This window comes from Tamandua tetradactyla, chromosome 7 (genome assembly GCF_023851605.1).
Source record: "Tamandua tetradactyla isolate mTamTet1 chromosome 7, mTamTet1.pri, whole genome shotgun sequence".
Lineage (NCBI taxonomy): Eukaryota > Metazoa > Chordata > Mammalia > Pilosa > Myrmecophagidae > Tamandua > Tamandua tetradactyla.
Genome location: NC_135333.1, coordinates 155,251,993 through 155,272,459, shown reverse-complemented (window position 1 = coordinate 155,272,459; position 20,467 = coordinate 155,251,993). Strand labels below are relative to the sequence as shown.

Below are 20,467 nucleotides of genomic sequence, written 5' to 3'. Positions count from 1 at the left end.
GTCATGAATAATTTGTGATAGTTAAATCACCACAAATGCTTACAACCATAAGCTTATAAATCATCACTAATATTATCTCTGGAGAGATTTATTTCAACATCTTAAAATTGAGGATGATTGGATTGCATCCAATCTTCTACCTTGCTCAACGTGTTCATTTTGAGTGACAGATATGATGTTTCATGAGGCAACACATACTGATGCTGGACAATTCTAGTTACAAAGTTTTCCTGAGATCTTATTTGATCCATTTGTGTATAAATTCCATGCATGTCTCCATTCAGTTTTCTATAATAATCCATAATGTCTCTTCTGTCTTCCAATTTAAGAGCTGAGTAAAACTGTATGGCTACTCTTTATTGCTCCTTTTCTTTCTCACCCAACATAAGAGCTTCAGTATGTTGTATTGGGTCTATCACAAGACAATGAACCTCTAATATAACCACTTCTCAGTAATTTACAGCTACCAAGTTCAAGCCAGCATATGTGTTGTCTGTGCTATTTAATGCATAAGATTTTACCTGATCTCTCTTCTTTCTGTTGCTCCTTACTCCATTGTCCACAGAGAAGCCAGGGGGCTATCAGAGTGCAATTCATATGTTATCTCTGCCTCTACTCTGACACTTGCTTCCCATTGAAAATAAAGTGGAATGCAAACAGAGTCAAATACCATTTTCTACAAAGTCCTATGTCATCTATCTCCTGGCTGTCAATTCAGTCTCATCATCTGCTGTTTTCCTGGTTATGCTGTGGCGATAGCAACCCTCTTGCTATTCTTTTGACATGTCAATCATAATTCTTTCTGAGATATGCTTTTTTACTGCCTGGAATAATACTTCATTCTTCATATGTCTTTCTTCTCATCATTTAGGTCTCATCTCAAATGTTACTTCCTCAAAAAGACCTCCTTTGAGTACAATAACCAATTTAGCTATAGACCCTAGTCTAGTTTTCTCAACACCCTATTGTCTTTGATAGCATGTTACTTCATAAATTGTTTTTTTCTGTTGTGAAGCTGTTTATTTTATAAGTTACCCTAAGAGAATTTACTTTCCTTGAGGAAAAGACCTTTGGCTATCTTGATCTTGTTCACTACATCTTATCACACGGTATATGCAGAGTAAATTATTGTTGAATAAAGACCATGATAGATGATCTCTGCTCTGTCCTCCTACTGCATCCTTGCCTTATCTTCCTTCTCATAGTAAACATCATCATTTTATTTTTAATTTACCTTCTAATGTTATGCTATATTGAACTCTTTACTTCTTCTTGACATTCTCCTTTGGAATAACGGATATGCAATGCATTAGTCTAAGATGGCTTTGTATTTTACTAAAAATATTTATAGTGCACTGGCTTAATTAACACTACTTAGATTTTTATTTACCTTTTATAGCCAAAAGGTAGTATCATTTATAGTCATTGGAAAACCTTGCATTTTATTTTTGCACGAACTGAAATACTAAACATTCTTCACCCTTTTCTTTTACTATTGACTAAAAAAAAATCTGAATGTAAGATATATATTTTTAATTATATAAATCCTAATTATACTCCAACTCTAAAGTATTTAGCCAAATTGACTAACAATTGTTCTTCAATTTACTTCTCTCACTTTCTCCACTCTTGAATCACTTTATTCTTAATTTCATTTTATGGTACATCTTCCTAATCCTTTAACTATCCACTGAATTTATTTTTTGGGGATAAATTTGTTAACTCCTTTGTGCTCAATTTTCTTAGATTTCTCATATAATTTAAAAATTTATAGCTCATTCTTCTACTTTTTTGCTGTTATCCAGAAAATTATACTAAAATATTATTGGTAGCCAGCATCAGAAAATGCTAGTCTTCAAGGAGAAAGCAAACTTTGCTAATGTCTTGATTTTGGATTTCTTCTAGCTTCAAAACTTTTGACTAATAAACATTTGTTGATTAAACCAAAATCAGTTTGTGGCATTTGCAATAGTACACTGGCAGACTAAGTCACTCAATATGGGGAGACCCATCCATTTAATAAATTATTTCATGGCTACTAAAGCCCACAATCATCTCTCCAATTATCAGTTTTTGTTGTAGTCACAGTCTTCATGACCCAGTTTATAACTTAATTGGTCTTTATTTCATTTGTTACAAATAAAATAAATAATGTATAGCATAAACCATGTAATAAAAGCTATTTTATTTTCCAGTCTCCTCCGTGCAATAGAAAGTATATAGTACATGTTTCATAAATAACTTCTGGCTAATTAATCAATATCAAGCTTCTTTGTAAATGTAAGGACAGGGGGAGTACTCTTCTTGTTGATTTTTTTTCCCCAAGATAGTCATGGTGTATTCTGACTGCTTCTCTAGAGAAGGATGGACACTTTAAGGTCATTAAGTATGTCAGTAGCATTAGATATAACAACAAAAAAAAAAGTGCTGAAAGCTAGGAAAAGAGAGGAAAGATTGCATAGCATCACTTAGCAAATATTGAGATGTCAGTCATCCTTTTAAATTGGTAGAGATTTTAGCTACAAAGAGTTAAATGTTGCATAAAACTGAAACTCACTTCATTACTTGTTACCTCTGAATATAAAATTCTCCATGACTGAAAACTATGTAGATGTTATGAACTTCAGCCTTTATTTCTTCTGTAGAATTTAGAAAATATTTAATTGTTCACATGCTTGAGAATATGCATTCTATTTATATGAACAGGTATATTTGTACAGTATATATATATATATGTATATATACATGTTCATATATATTTGGTATTTTATGTCAATAATATTTTCAAGTAATTATATATTTCAAATAATTACATTACAATACTGATTGGTAATATACTTATAGTCCCAGATGGTTCTCTTTATGCAGAAGTGATTAAAGAAAGATTGAAAAGATACTTTGCATTCCATTTGTGGTTGCCTTTTATTAAATTTAGTTAATGCATCTTTGGTTTTAGATTTTTTAAGTAAGTGCACTCGCCTTGGAAATGTTTGTGCATGTGAGTGGGTGAGAAACGTGTATCCACTCTAGTTAAGATTTTCAAAAAATGCTTTTAGGAAAGATTTGAAATTGAGGCTTATGTCTTTCCTTAATAGGCACGCATACCCCCACCAACCATAAAGGGAATTAAGTTCATTCATAATAGGGGGAATAATATTTTGTTCTTTTGTTTCAAAGATTCTATTTCTAATCCCTTTTCCTAAAAATATTAAATTCAAGACTCCTTCAATCATATGTTCTCCCTCTAGAAAATCTAAAAATTAACTTTAAATGTAAAGAGTCAATTTTTGTTTCCATAGCTTTTTGTTACATATACATAAAAACTGTGATATCATTTTACAAATACACAAGGAGGGTGATATTTTATTTTATTTACAGAACCCATAGATAACAACAATTCTTATCTGGTGACAGAATCCTGACAAATGTTTGATAGACTCTACAAACAATTCCTGTCATCATCTTTTTCAGGAACTTATGGTATTCACTTTTAGGATAATTTACCGATATAGTGATATTTTAATACCTGTGCAATAAAATTACTTGCTCAAATTAGCAACGTCCCTACTTTTAATAAATAAATAGAGAAAATTAGTCTCCCTAAAATGTGAGAAAATTTCTATGGCTTAAAGAGTATGAAAGTTACTATGTCATTTTACCAAATTTCTAGAATAAATTGATATTTCTTAAAGCAAAGTGATCTGTTGCTTACATTTAACAATGAAATAAAAATAATACATTTCAACTATAGGAAAATAAATATCTGTGGCATTCTAAATTTTAAATAGGATTTGTCTAACAACAAACAGTCTCATTGCAGAAAGTCTGCAAATCCCAAATTCTTATGAGACAAATAGAAATACAATTATCCTCAACTGAAATTATGAGTCCTATAAATGAAGGTCTGACTTCAAGTATTCTTTTAATTTTTCAAATCTTTCATGATAATTTTATATAGATATAAAATACAGAATTTTTAGATATGTCTATTAAAATTGAGGGGATAGACTGTAAGGCTCATGGATTATGCTATAGAAACTGTTATCTGTTGGACTTTCTCTTCAGGTTTAGAGTCCTCAGATAACTTTAAAAGTTGCCTTATATGTGTTCAAAAGACTGTTTCCTCACACAAACGTAGATATAATTTAACGAAATGGCATCATAAATTATGCTTCCTTTTTCTCTTTTAAAATGAATTAATCTAAAATTCCAGTTTAGAAGTCATTGCTAATTTCATTTGCAAGTAACTCCTTGACCACCTACAAACATAATTATTCTGAAGTATAAAAATGTGTATGCTTGCTTAAAATACTTCACTTGCTTTCTGTTATAGATCAATTTCCATAATCCTTCAGTTTTGCCCAAAAGACGTTGCTTGATAGAACTCTAACCCCAGGTAGTATCATTGTCTGTTGCTGTCAGCTTCATAGTTGTTCTTCCTTCTCTAAAAATTTCTGAAATCTTCAATGTTGCTGGGTTCTTGTATATGACTTTTCTTCTACCTAGGACACTCTTTCTATATTTCTTCACCTATTTAATTCAAATCCATTGTCAAGTACTATTTTAACACTCCTTCTGTAAGGCTCTGTCTGATCTTTAAGCTCAGATCCCCTATTATACCCACTCCCAGAGCCCTATTGCTTTCCCCAGCACTGCTCAATACCATTGTTATTAATTTAGTGTGATAATTTGTTTCCATATGAATCCTTCACTGGCATGAAAGTTCCCTCAAGACAGGGAATTTATACATTTTTCCATCCCTTTCTTTCTAGTGAGTAGCCACACATTAGGCATAAAACAAACACTTGCTGAAATAAAAGAATAAATTAATATAACTTGTGTTATTATTCTATTTAGAATTATACCATAGAGATTTTTTCTATATGTCTAAACAGTTTCCATTGTTAAGTGAACAATCAACTATAATAGTAATAATATTGATGTAGCACCATTTACCAAGCTGAGCTATTATAATTTAACATTCAGGTTAAGTACAAGTTTTGACAGTATAGGTAACATTTATCTATTTTTTTTCCTGCTTTCTTGCTTGATTAATTCATTTAGAAATCTTCTCAGTAGATAACAGCTAGCATAAAGATATGACTCTTTATATTGCTACAAACTGTTTTCTGAAAAGATTATATATAATTTACTATCCAAAAGCCCCATGCCATTTTTCTCCATATACTCACCACAAATGGTTTGACTTATTTATTTTTATTATTATTATTATGTTTTTTTGGCATGGGCAGGCACCGGGAATCAAACCCGGGTCTCTGGCATGGCAGGTGAGAACTCTGCCTGCTTATCCACCATGCCCTGCCTTGATTTAATTTTTATGGTTAAAAACGTTTTGGATGACAAGATGGAAAAAATGACACAAATAGGAAAATCTTGGTATTTACTAAGTTTCTAATATTTTTAAGGTTATTCAATAGAATATTTACCTGGTTGTATGGTGGTTATTAATCTGTAGTTGATCAAAAGTGGTAATCTAAGTTCTATTTGTATACTTGCAGTCCCGATAAGCTTTCTGTCACTTTTGTAGTCATATTTCCCCGTGCACTCTTCTGCATGTGTTCTAGACTCTGCTCTTGAGCTGCATAAGCTGCTATGGAGTGTTACGCTTTTTAAATCTTGAACACTGGGGAGAGCTGCCATCAGCTGATTACTTCCACGTTGTTATCTGATTTTACGTTTGGTTTCCCTCAGAATAAACTTATAGACTAGAACCCAATCAAAACAGCATTTCTTCAGTTATATCTTACAAAATTCCTAAATCAAAATTTACATAAGGCAATGTCAATGATGCATAACATCTTCATCACTTAACATAACATTTCTCTATTAATAAATATATGAGAAATCCCTTAGTAGGCAATTTGCATTGGTGCCTTCATTAAAAAAGCCGGATGACAGGCTATACCAAGAACTAGAATTGATGATCCATTCACCAAGCATAATTTTCAATAAAACCTGGAAATTTAGCAATAAATAAGCCAGACTTGATCCATTTTGATTGTTATCTTGTTATTTAGAAATTAAGACACACATTCAAAAATCACAAAAGGATATTCAGGGATTCTACTTTAGAGAAGAATCGTCCTGACTTTGAGTTCTAAAACGCCTATTATTCAGTCATTTCCCCCATTTATCAATGTATATTCAATAAATATATCCAACAGTTTGGAACACATTTGATATATATGAGCTAAATTACCAAGTCCTCTCAAATTCTCAGTTCCTATACACACTTTTATTTAATGAACTAGAATCTTCAGTGTGATAACGTTTTGTATTCTTCTCCTTTAAAAAAGAAAAAAAGCCTATGCCTCAGGTTAAGCATTCACAAAAGCAAGACCCCACGGCTTAGCAGATGTGACAAGAAAGTTTCATCACTTGTGGTGACTCAGCCACTGCTGAAGATGTCCAGGGCTGCTCCACTTCACTAAAGCTCTAAGGAATATCGCTTCGCATTGCATTTCCATTAAGGAAAACAGTGATTTTTTTCTAGATCTAATTCACATGCAAAATCAAGCCTGATCCTACACTTCAGGAGATTTGTTGCTTTTTATATCTAATGGAAGAAATTAAACTGTACAGAAAACATTGAAATGACAGTAAATTTTCCTGAGACAGCAGTTCACACAGGGAAAGAAATAAACACATAACTAAGCCTATCATAGAAACAAGTACAAAAATTTAAATCACCTAGAGGAAAAAAAATGTTACTAGCAATACATCCAAAGTAAGAGAATGCTGCTTTAAAATAAGAGTGAGAAAATACTGCTTAAGATGGCAAAAAGCAAAAAGGAATATAATAATATCAAACACCAAATCAAATGACAAATCAGTCAACAAATATGAAAATGTAGCCTATGACTAATATAACCTAGAGGTTAATAAATGAAAAATATCATTCAAGAAAGTTTAAACGATGTGGAAGACACTTTTAAGAAATACAGGATATGTAAAGTAACTTGTGGGTTTCTCTGCACTAAAATAAAAAAGAAATACCTAAAATATTTTCTGAAAATGGTATTAGAATCTAGGCTATTCATACTGCCTAAGTTCAATAAGACATTTAGAATAATTTGTGATATATTACTCCCAAACCACATCACAATGCAGCACTCGATAAATAAATAAATGAGCAACAAAAATATTTGTAAACTAAATTTACAAATTACTGAATTATCTAGACAAACTCTTTTGGGCAGAATCCTTGCACTGAAAAAATATTCCACCATATTTCACTTATCTGCCAACCATTCTCTTGACAGGGTATCTGACACATAGTAAATATTCAATAAAATATCCCACAAATATGGAAGATTAAAACATGAGTTGTATGTGACTAATAACCTTTCCTTCCTTTTTCCTTATATAAATAAGAAGTACAGTGTGGGGTTTGAAATCCCTGCTGTTTATAAAGACTCTTTCAGAGTTTATAAAGCTACTGTATCTTATTGGAGAAAGAGAAAAGATGTTTTAAAATATCACTTATCAAGTATATTTAATAATCTACACTTAAGCCATACATTAAATACATGGGGAAAACAAAGATTTTTAGAATTATGATTATTTGATCATCCTAAACCCCTGTCCTTCAAGGATAATATAATTTAGCCATTTGCCTTGATATGACTTCTTTAGTATAGCATATTTTACCGGCTTTGAGACAGGCATTTTTCATGAGTAGGGAAGGCAAACTGAAATAAGATGTTAAGGTGTTTGTAATCAAGTCCATCTCTGTTGTTCCATTTCTTTTCTCCTTGATGGATTTAGTAACAAAGATGAAGGGGTGAGGGAATGAATCACTGTCTAACTCTGAGTCCTGTTGGAATTAATGGAGTCTTTTAAGTATGGACCAACTGCAAAACATTCAAGGTCTGCAAGAGGTATCAAATTTTCATGTAATTTTGAATTTAACACATTGCCTAAATGTTTTGGTCAACATATGTCTATGAATTTACAGGACAAAAACTTTCATTGATGGGAAGATTATTATTTGCACTTCTGAAGATATACTTCATTTTAACAAAACCTCTCATTTAATAGGTATTTATGGTTTATTTCAATTTTCTGTAAAATTGTAATATCTCACTACAAAAGGGTAAACTTAAGGATTTAAGTTTGAGGGTATTGGAAAACAAAAATTGGAGATTTTAAGATTGAAAATATAAACGTACCTTTGTCTTCTAGTTTTTAACCCAGCCTCTTTTCCCAAGAAATCAGTTGACTTTTAGAAAATCTAAAAGACTTTTAGAAAACTTACCTTACAACTTAGGAGAATTTTTTTTTGGATTTTGAAATATAATATATACAAAAAAGCTTAAATTTCCAAATACATTTTTAAAAGTAGTTATAGAACAGATTTTAAAGTTCGGTATGGGTAACAGTTCCATAATTTTTCATTTTTTCTTCTAGCTGCTCTAAGACCCTGGAGACCAACTGAAATATCAGTTTAATTATTCAGCAGTCATACTCATTTATTAAATCCTATCTTCTCTCTTATACTCCTCTTTCTGTTTAAGTAACATATATACATAAAAGTAATAAATTTCAAAGCACATTGCAGTAGTTAGTTGTAGAACTAATTGATTTCAGAGTTTGGTATGGGTTATAATTCCACAATTTTAGGTTTTAATTTCTAGCTGTGCTAAAGTACTTGAGGCTAAAAGAAATATCAGCATAATGATTCAGCACTCATACTCATTTGTTAAACCCTACCTTCTCTATTTAACTCCACCATCATCTTTGCTCTTTCTCCCACTCTTTAGGGGTATTTGGGCTATGCACATTCTAACTTTTTCATGTTGGAAGGGGCTTTCACTAATATGGGATAGGGAGATGGAAGTAGATGATGCACTGCAAGGGCTGGCCCCTCCGCATTTCAGGACTTATCTGGTCTAGGGACCAATTTGGAAATTGTAGGTTTTAGAAAGCTGCACTAGTGCATGAAACCTTTGTAGAATCTTATATAATGCCCCAGATATTCTTTAGGACAAACAAACAAAAGTATCCACTTACAAATTGATGTATATTATCAAGGTCAGTCAAGATATTAAATATATTTGAATTCATTAGAAGTGCAGTTCCCTTCCTAAAAACAAAAATATGTATTCTATTAGGAAATTAGAATTTGATATTTCTTTCTTCCTACAAATACTTACATGAGTTTCAACTTAGAGATTTACCCTTCTTAGCCAGGATAAACAAATATAAAAATCTCATAAATTTATGAGTTAGTACACATTTTTACTACCTTTCCTATTTGTCCATTGTTGCATGTTGTAGAAAAATAATACTAAATATCATTATGCTTACAGTTTTAATCTAAACAAAATTTTGGTATATATTACATATATATGAATTCTAAGGGTATGCACAAAGAGAAAATATGACAGTTTGCTTTAAAATGAATTAACCCTGGATAGAACTACTGAGAATAATTATACTTTCAGAAAGATATCTCTTCTTTTTCTCCTTTATGGGACCTTTCTTTTTTTTTTTTTTAGGTTAGATTAGATGAAGCTATCTTGAAGAATTCTCCTGATTTTAGCTTTTAAAATACTTGTCAAATTGATAGAGACAGGAGCTGAAAATCTTTCATTTCCATATCCCTTTGATGGCTCATATGAACTAATTAGCCCTTTGCAACATTATATCTATTAATTTAAAATTTCCATAGATGATACCTTTGTGTTGTTTTATAATTACTCATAAAAGTTAATGTGTTTTTGTTATGCCTTTTTCCATATAGTAAAATGATTGTGCTTTGTGTAGCATCTATTATTGAAGTTTAATGTAATATTTGTTAAGTAAGTAGCAACATTAAATAACTGAAAACATGTAATGCCATCTTTTCTGTAATTTTTGATTTCTTCATTTCCCTTATACTTTACATAAGTTTTAATTTATTGTTATGACAAAATTTCTACACTTCGTTCCAATTCTATCAATAAGTTGGGTCCTTGGTGATTTCCTGTACTTTTATTTATTCAAGTTCACATCAGCATTTGTCTCCCCACTAGTTTTTTTTTTTTCCTTCTAATGAAGTATGGTGGTTAAATCTTTTAAATGAAATATAAAAACATTCAATATTGATGATAATTCTGTTTCTCTTAAGTGCCAGTTTATGACCAATTAGGCTAGTTGACAATACATGTTTGAACAAGAAACCTTATTCATTCCAAAGATAATTTTTCATCAAGTAAAGGTTTAGAGGAAATATTGTTTTATGTATGAAATTCGTTATGAGGTTTTCAACTCAGGGATTAACACTGATTCCATTCATTTTAATGCATAAAGGCTAAAATATCTAATATGCAGCCTTTGAAGTTATATGCACATACATTTTCATCAAGTTCATAGTCATTAAAGAGTAGCAGGGGTCCATTTATTTTCCTAGGATTTAGACTGAGTCACCTCTGTTTGCACCTCTCTCCCACCAGAGCCCCCTTAAATGAAATGCAGCTTTTATGGTACTGCAATTCCAACTACCTAAATAGCAACCTTGAACTACCCCACTGTGATTTAGTCTGACTGGAGCAGTCAAGTGGACACTATGTGTCTCAAAGGAGAGCTATGCATAATTAGCTATCTCTAAATTTAGAAAGATATCACTTTAAAAGTACATTTTTACATAGGAATTTGGGGGGACTTGCTTTCCTCCTCTGAGCTGTTTTCTGGCTCCATACTTTAGCTCACACCACTTCACCCACCTAAAATGACCTGCCCTCCACTGATGTATTCCAAGGCACAGTTGTGATGTCCTTCCAACACCTTTCTTTGCCATAGCAGAAAATGGTCTTGCTCTCTTCTGAACTCCACTAATATTTACCTTCTGTGTAACTAGCAATGTGACAGTTATCGATGACCACATGCTTTTTTTTCACTGACATTCCAAACTATTACTTGAGCCTTTGTTTATTACCTTTTTAAAATCATATATCTTATCTCACTAAAGTCTAAGCTTCTTGAGGGCAGAAACCATATGTTACAAAGTAATGATGAGTGTGTCATGAATACTCTGCAGATATTTATTTGTATTGAATTGCTAAAGAAGTCAATGTGTCCTAATAAGGAATGGAACGTAATATAAAACCTCTTCATACTTCAAAATTAAGTGAGTGAAAAAACAACAACAACAATTCACGTCCATGTTATTACTCCTTTATCAATATTAACATGATTAAATAGATTTACAAAGTATTCTCCAATATAATCTGTTATTTAATCTCTTTAACAACCCTCCAAGAGGGATTATAGTGAATATCCCTAATTTACCTATGAGAAGACATTCCAAAGAGTTTCAGTAATTTGTTCTAGGTTAATTTAAATGTGTAAGAAATGATTAGCTATACCACAATGACTCTCTAGTTAAGACAATTTTATATTATAACTCCAAAATAAATAATGGGCAAATAAATGGAGAATATTAGCTAAAAAGCCTCATATCTCATGATTTAAATGCTTATGTACTGTATTTATACCAGTATGCAAGGAAAATAATGCCAGTGTCTTCTTTAGGTGCATGCATAAATGAGGAAAGGGAGATAAATGTTACCTTATCAAAGCTATGCATATATTGCAACACCACCATTCTATTAATTAAGAAATTGAATTTACCATAGGTTACAAACATCAAAAGTTTGTATATACATAAAAGAATCCTCCAATTTTAGAGATTTAGGTTTTAGAGTTTTGCAACCTTCCCCATTTTCAGTTGAAGAGATCAGGGTGTAGAAAAGTTTAGCAACTTGGGCTGGGTAACACAGATGGTTAATGATAAACTACAGATGGACAAAGCATCTCCTTTCTCTCATTATTGGAGTCATTTACTAGAATACAAGCTCAATGAAGGCAGGTTATATTTTTTCACTATATTGTTATCCAATAAATCCCCATCATCTAGAAAATACCTGGCATAGAGTATTCACTCGACAAATATTTACTGAGTTGATAATGCTAAATACAATTTAACAACAAATATCTCCATTCTGTTGGCTTAGTTTGCCTTTCAACAGAAGAAAATAGAAGTTGATTAAATTTAGAAACAATTAACGTGTTCCCTTAAAACTTTCTGCCCTCAAAACATTCTTTTCCAATGGAGAATTCTGTTAAATTAATGTATTTGGTCAGATTTACAGGTAGCCAAGATGTGGCAGTTAGCTAAATCCAAATCACTTTAAAACATTCTGAAAAAAATACATAATTATAATAACGTATTTAAAACAATGAATTCAATAAAAAGCACAAACCCTACATGAACCCTACACCTTCAGTATAATTAGAAGGCAGAGAATATTGTAGACATCAAATAGCTAAAGAGAAATAAACACATATTCCCAGGATTGTTTTTTTTTTTGAGATCCCATCACAAAACTTTAAGAGAGCTAAAAAATTTCTGGAAAATCTGTGTGGAGTAGAAAAGAGGGAATTGAGTTAACATAATTCCCAGGAAGGTCACCCTAATCGTAAACCTACTTAAAAAGAATCCAGGTTCATTGACCATTCAAAGCCAGTAAGGAATATAAAGGTGAATGTGAACTTCAAGGAGATAGTTTTAGAGAGAAACTAAACATTTCTGTAGATGGAGAATAAAGGGGGAAAGAAGCAAGAGGTGGAAATGTAGGATCCTGCAACAAAAAATAAAAATAAAATGAAGGAGTCTTTTGTCAGTCTCTCATCCACGAAAAAGTCACACAGGAAGGAACTTTACTACATTGATAGAAGGTATTTCCAAACTAGGAAATCATGATGCATTAGTTTTCTAGACTTGCCATAAAACCACAGAAATTGATTTTCTCACAGTTCTGGAGAAGTATGAAATTAAGACGTAGGCAAGGTATTTGACTTCTAGAGGCTCCAAGGGAAAATCCATTCACTGTCTTTTGTCTACCTTCTGGTGAAGGTGACTGCTGGTGATCTCTGGCACCCCTTGGCTTTTTTAATTTACTTTTTATTTTTTTACATGAGCAGGCACCAGGAAGCAAACCCAGGTCTCCAGCATGGCAGGCGAGAACTCTGCCACTGAGCCACCATTGCCTGCCCCATCCCTTGGATTTTAGCTGCATAATTCCAATCCCTCCAATCCTTTGTGTCTTTGTCTTCTTTTTGACTCTCATAGAAACACCTGCCATTGGATTTAGGGCCCTCTCTAATATAGGGTGATTTCATCGTGACATTATTACCTTAATTATGTCTGTAAAGACTTTAATTCTAAATAAGATTACATTCTAAAGTTTTGGGTGGATGTATCTATTGGGGGGCACTATTTAACCAACAAGACATATCATACCACTTAATATGTCCACAAAAAGCTTAAACATAATAAGTACTCTTCTATTTTAAGAAATTTGAGGAAGGAAAATAAAATGAAAATAAAAGCATTTCAGATGAAAATTATTTGCCTCATTCATCAAAAAAACCACAAAGTATAATTATATTGTAACATAACTGAACTAACTAAATAATCTCAAACTGAATTAACATCCTTAAGCATATGCAGATAAGGGAAAAAAGATTTTGAGTTAGAAGTTTCAAAAACTTGTAAGAGAAATAAAAGAAAACAGGAGTGAAATGAAGACTAGTTAATTGTAGTAAAATGTAAAAACTGAAAGTTGTATCACAATGAAGATCAAGTTATAAAGTGCCTAAGGAAGAATAATTTGAGTGAAAATTAAAATAAACATGTAAGAAAGGCAGAAAAAAGAAAAGAGAAAGACAATGAGATTAAAATGGAAGTTAAAAAATAGATGGGCTGAAAATGTTTGAATCAGAGGAGGAAAAGAATTGACATATAATTGGAATCCATGAAGAAGAAAGCAAACCAATGGGAAGCAGCTAATATTTAGTTCTTGGATATAAAATAGATTAATATACAAAGAGAATGGGTTCCTGTTAAAATGACTTGGAATCATCAACTCAGAAATATATTCTAATAATTTGTTAGAATTCAGAAAGACTCCTCAATACTTCTGGGGAATACATGAATATGAATCATGTAAATTATAATTGCAAGAGAATTAAACTGGCATCTCAAACACAATAGCAACCAAGAAATATTTTCAAGAAATTCAAGGGAAGTTCTGATTAAATGAGGATTTTATATCCAAACAAATTATTCTCAAAGTCTTAAAGCTATAGCAAAACAATTTTAACTACACAAGAATTTAGGCAATGTTTTATTCATGAGCATTTATTGAAGAACCCACCAGTGGATGAGATTTATACAGTCTTAATACAACTTCAGAAACTGGTTAAACTAATGTTCACCATTGAATATATTTAACTCCACATAGCTCCATGATTAAACAAAAAGATAGAAAATACAGTGGAAGAATAGTGTGTATTATGTTAAATAATGCAACTGAAAATCAGGAGAAAAGAGATGGAATGAGGAAGCCTTATTTATTATTTTATGGGAGATAGATGGAATCAGGATGCCATTTAAAACTGTTGGAAAAATACCTTTCCAAATACCAAAAGAAATTAAAACACTAAAAAAGTAAATATATATATTTTTTAATATGTATATATATTTTTAATATATATATATAATATATATATAATATATATTCTTTATATATATTCTTTATATATATATAAAGAAAGGAATATAGCAAATAAATCAAAATTAACATAATAAATGTTATATAAAATAACATTAAAAATTTGAAAAGAAATATAGAAGCCAAACACATCTACTAAAAATAAAAGATTTACAAGTCAAAATTACAGAATTTCTAAAAACAAAAAAGTACTAAAGATAATGAAAAATATTAGAATCTTTGAAATACATTTAAAGTGGCTATAGAAAAAAATCATTAATATCATGCACTTATATGAGCACAAATAAAAGGATAAAAATAAATGATTCACATTGATGGATCTAAACTCTTGGGGACTTCATACAGAGAAATTGAGAAATCTCTGTTATTTTATTGTTACCCTTAATTTATCTAATAACATTTTCTATTCTCTGGGCATAGGTTTAAATAAGGAACTATAGCCAGCCTAGCTCTCGTAAGGTCTCATCAAAAAGATGAAGCACTCCATCCTCACCTTGAACAAATTCTAGGATATAAGAGGGAAAAGAGTATAGTAAATATTTTTAAAAAACAGTAGTCCAATGAATAAAGCTATTATCTTTCTGCATAATCCTCTTTTGCACACCAAAAGCTATATATAATTAATTTTAGCCATTCCTTTTGTAAGAAAACTTACTTTCCCCTCAAAAAGATGTTTGCCTTGGGAAGACTTAGCCAATCTTTTTATATAGTCAGGAAAGAGGAGCAAAGATATCTGCTATAAAATCCTTACGAGATATTTTTTAAATGATACAAATAAGACATTTTGAGAAATTTGTGAATAATCTAAAAAAAAGCACAGATTGTACTGACTGAGGAGACAGAAGCCCTCAAAGATTGAGAGCTAAGAGTTGCTAGAGAGAAATGAATGGTTCTATGGCATATGAAAGCTGCTTAAAACAATGCAAATTTGTTCTCAGTTTTTGTTGGTCATAAGTCAAGCATGCTTTACTGTGTCATTTGCTTTGGGGCTCACAGGGCTGCAATTAACTGGTTGTGTCTTTATTTAGAGATCCTATTAGGGAAAGATCTATTACTAAACTCTCTTAGGTTGTTGTAAAAATGTGTTTCTTTGTAGTGGTATGATTGATGACCGCATTTTATCACTGCCTGTTGGTCAGGGGCCATCTCATATTGTAGAGGTAGTTCTCAGGTTCTTACTTTCTCCAGAACATGGTGGTTTGTTCCTTCAGAATAGGAAGGAATACGCTGTTACTCTTGCCTCCCTTACAGATTCACTTGATTAGTCAGGCCCACACAAGATAATCTGCCTTTTGAATAACACAAAATCAACTCATTAGGAACCTTAATTACAGCTGCAAAACCTTTTCTACCATATAACATAGTGTAATCAGGGGGTGAGAGTCTATCATACTAAAGGTCCCTCCGAAATTCAAGAGGAGTTTATGCAAGAATGCTCAATAAGGAGGAAATAGCATGGGGATCATCTTATAATTCTGCTTACCACAAATATCTAGCATGACATAGCCTATAATCCCTCCTTCTTATCCACTGAAGTTGAACTACTACTGTTCAAACTCCCTGTGATTAAAAGTAAAGCCAGGAAAGATGGAAGAGGAAAAATTCCAAAATTATATTTGACCAAACTTGCCTAAAGTGTCTAGATTGTTTTGTAATGTCAGGCAGAATAGCTATCTCAAGATAAAAATATATCTAGTTACAGGAAAATAATTTCAAATTTCTTCACATTTGAATTAGCAATTATGAATAATATATACTTCACACAAAGAATAGTGAGAGAAATATAAGTTGCAAACCATTGGTATATTGCAAAATACCTGGTATATACTTTTTAAAAATATTTTTATTGACAAATCTTCACACACATACAATCCATGCATGGTATACAATCAATGGTTCACAATATCATTACATAGTTGTTCATTTATCACCATGATATTTTTAGAACTTTTCCATTACTCCAGTAAAAGAAATAAAAAGAAAAAACTCAAACATCTCATATCCTTTACCCTCTCATTGATTACTAGTATTTCAATCTACCTGGTTTATTTTACCCTATTATTTATTTTTTATCTTTATCTTTACTCATCTGCCCATACCTTGGATAAAAGGATCATTAGACAAAAGATTTTCATAATCACACAGCACATCATAAAAGTTATATCATTATGCAATCATCTTTAAGAATCGAAGCTGCTGGAACATAGTAGTTCAACAGTTTCAGATAATTCCCTCCAGCCACTCCAATACACCATAAACTAAAAAGGGATATCTATATAATGTTTAAGAATAACCTCCAGGACTCTGTTTGAAATCTCTCAGCCACTGAAACTTTATTTTGTCTCATTTCTCGCCTCCCCCTTTTAGTCAAGAAGGCTTTCTGAATCTCATTATGCTGGGTCTGGCTCATCCAGGAATCCTTTCCCATGTTGTCAAGTAGATTTACACCCCTGGGAGTCATGTTCCATGAAGCAGGGAAGGCAGTGAGTTCAACCGCTGAGTTGGCTTAGAGAGAGAGGCCTCATTTGAGCAACAAAAGAGTTTTTCTAGGAGTGACTTTTAGGCATAATTATAAGTAGGCTTCACCTATCCTTTGCAGAAATAAGTTTCATAGGGGTGAACCTCAAGATTGAGGGTTCAGCCTATTGATTTGTTTGCCCCCACTGCTTGCAAGAATATCAGAAGTTCTCCAAATGGGGAAGTTGAATATTTCCTCCTTCCTCCCCAGACCCCCAAGGGGACATTGCACATATTTCTTTATTTACTGCTCAAATTGCTCTCGTATTTATCAGGGCATCATACTAACCTGGACAAGCCAACAAGATCTCACCCTCTAATTAAGATTCCATGTACTTATGGTGTTCAACTGAACTAACTATACAAGTTAAATTAGGTAATGCACTACCCAAAATATAAATTTTGTACCAAATAAACATTTCTCCCTTTGGTCTTACATGGAAGTTGAAGTTTTAAAGTATGGACAATATCATCCTTTACCCTGTATTCAGATGTAACCAGTCCTATTCAGATCAGCTTCATTCATATCTCTAGTCGAAGTCTAATCTCTTTTTCAGCTTTTTAAATAGTTCCCCATTTCTAACAGCTATGGGGTAGTGCTGATTTTCATAGTTTCAGAACTCTTTTATTTTTAAAATTAATTAGAGTTATAGTTGATCTCAACATGGGAATGAGTTGGTGGACATTAAGGGACAGGGAGTAGGGGAGATTCCTTTCTTCTTTGGATAAAAATTAACCTTAAAATTGATACAAAATCCATTTTTTAAATGTTATATTTAATAATTAAAGTGAACATCCCAAAAATAGAAAATTATTTTACTTCTAAATAACACAAGTAGAATTTCTAAATATTACAGGTAACAAAAAAGGTACCTCAAAATTCTTAATCAATCCCACAAATCGAAGATTGAAAAATAAGGGAAAGGAAGAAGATTAAAGAGTGATATAAAACGAGATACCATTGCTAAGTCTTCCATATTCGTAATAATGATAAATGAGAATCTGGATAAATCCCCTTTTGTAAAAGAAAAACCTTACAATGTTAAAAAAATCTAGATATGCTATTTTCTGGAAAAATGCATGAAATAAAATGACACAAAGATTGGAAAATAAAGGGAAAGTAGAAGATATATCAATGACCAAATTGACAGTGTAAGAGACACTAGGGTTCTTTTCCCCACATAATCTTTGAATAACTAGCAAAACTAACAGACCCATCTTCCTCAAAACTCTAGAAATTAGTTAAAGAGTTGCAGTAACTGGGTGAGTGCTGAATAAACAAAACATAATTTTAAAAAGTGGTGGGAGAAGCTCTTGGTGCCTTTGCTGGACCCTCCACTACCCTCTCTGTAGCAAAGTGTGGGGCTGACTTTGCTACAATTATAACCTCTTCTGGGAGGGAGCAAAGTAACCCCTGTGTGCATTCCCTGGTGCTTATATATCAGTACTACACAATCAACTGGGAGGCTGAAAGACTGAATCAGTACATTTGTCTCTAGCTTGCCCACTAAGAACTTGCTTTGCAGGCAGAAGCAGCTATAGACAGCTAAAGCAGTATAAGAAACAAATCAAAGCATGATAGGGGCCCTTCACTTTTGCCTAGGATTGATCTTTTCTGATAAGAAGGTTAAACTCTGATAGAGAGCACCAGCTAACACAGAGCCAATCTCCAAAGACTGTGAAAGACATTTATGCAATTAGCTTGTTTTCATTAGCTCCTGGCCCTCAAGGGTATCTCTGTCATGTCTCTAGAAAGATAAAAGCCTAAGAAAAAGACATTTCAGGGACTCAATTCCAGATTTAACATATTAAAAGATTTAAATGTACAGCCTGCACCAAAAGATTACAGGACAAAAAAACAAAAACAGTAAATGAAGGCTTATCTAAAGAAGCATTATAAATATTCAGAAACCATGAACAATACCAGAATTTGGATGCACCAAAGATTAAATAAACAAAAATCTTCAATATGCTTGAAGAGATAAGGGAAAACACGGAGAAATAACTAAAAGACATCAGGAAAGGGTAAATGAATGATATGACAATCTCAATAAAATGGCAGAAATTTTAAAAGGAACCAAACAGAAATACTAGAGCTGAAGACCACAATAGGTGAAATAAAAATTCCTCAAAGGATATGAACAGCTGAGTAGTGACAGCTGAAATGATTCAGGTGAGGGGTACAAAGAAAACACAATGAAAAAAAGTGAATAATGACCTGTGGGACAGCATCAGGCATGCCTATATAGGCATTGTGGGATTCCCACAAGGAGACAAAAGAGAAAAAAGGACAGAAGGAATATTCAGAGATAATGACAGAGAACTTACCATATTTAATGGGAGAAATGAATATACACATTCAAGATGCCTAACAAACCCCAAATGGGATCCGTTTGAAGAGAAGCAATACTAGTATCACAGTAGTCAAACTGTTAAGACAATGAGAGAGTTCTGAAAGGTGCAAGAGAAAAGCAGTGTATTATATACAAGGAAGTCTCAGTAATAGTAAATGCTGATTTTCATCAGCAACCATGGAAGCAAAAAGGTAAGGGGATGAAATATTTAGAGTGCTGAAAGAAAACAATTTCCCACCCCAAATTTTATATCCAGCGAAATTGTCTTTCAAAAATGAGAGGGTGATTAATATATTCCCAAATAAGCAAAGGCTGAGGGTACACATCACCACCAGACTTGCCCTATAAACAAGGCTAAAGGGAGTTCTTCAGACTGAAAGGAAAGGATCTTATACAGAGGAACAATATGGCATAAAATAAATATCTCCATTAAAAGTAACCATATGGGTGATTTTAAATGCCAGATACTATTGTATTGTATCTTTTGGTGTGTAATTATACTTTGAAATTATAATAGGTTAAAAATGCAGATGTGTAAAATGTAATGATAAATCTATGGTTTTGGACATACAATGTATAAAGATATATTTTTGGACATACAATGTATAAAGATAAATTTTGTAACAAGTACTACAAAAAAATTGGGGGACAGAGGGATCTATGAATAGTGTTTATGTGTGCTATTGAAGTTAAGATGATATCAAATAAACATAATTACCATGTATTTAGGATATTAAATTTAAGCCTTATGCTAACCACAAAGAAGATATCTGAAAAATATATACAGAGGATATAATAAATAATAAATAATAATATTTTTATTTATAAAAATAAATAAAAATAATTTTATTTTATTTGATAATAATAAATAATAAATCGTAAATGATAAATGGGAAAACTTAATACCCTTCTCCTCAGTCAGCATATCAAAGAAGCAAAAAAGTTAACAGAAAATATATATTCAAGAAAATATGGTTTTTAAAAAAATCATGAAACATTCACAAAAAATTGGCCATG

The 20,467-nt window shown here is 32.0% G+C and overlaps 1 long non-coding RNA gene across 4 annotated transcripts in view; it reads left to right on the top strand.

Annotated features, from left to right (window-relative positions):
* The window catches only part of LOC143690263 (uncharacterized), a 231,110-nt gene that overhangs the window by 144,799 nt on the left and 65,844 nt on the right, over positions 1-20,467 (top strand). For 2 of the 4 annotated variants that reach the window (XR_013179091.1, XR_013179086.1), the window contains exons 2-3: positions 3,379-3,480; positions 7,789-7,901. The exons of the other annotated variants lie outside the window; for them this stretch is intronic. This is a non-coding gene — a long non-coding RNA (uncharacterized LOC143690263). The remainder of the gene's footprint in view (positions 1-3,378; positions 3,481-7,788; positions 7,902-20,467) is intronic. 4 annotated transcript variants of the gene reach the window in all.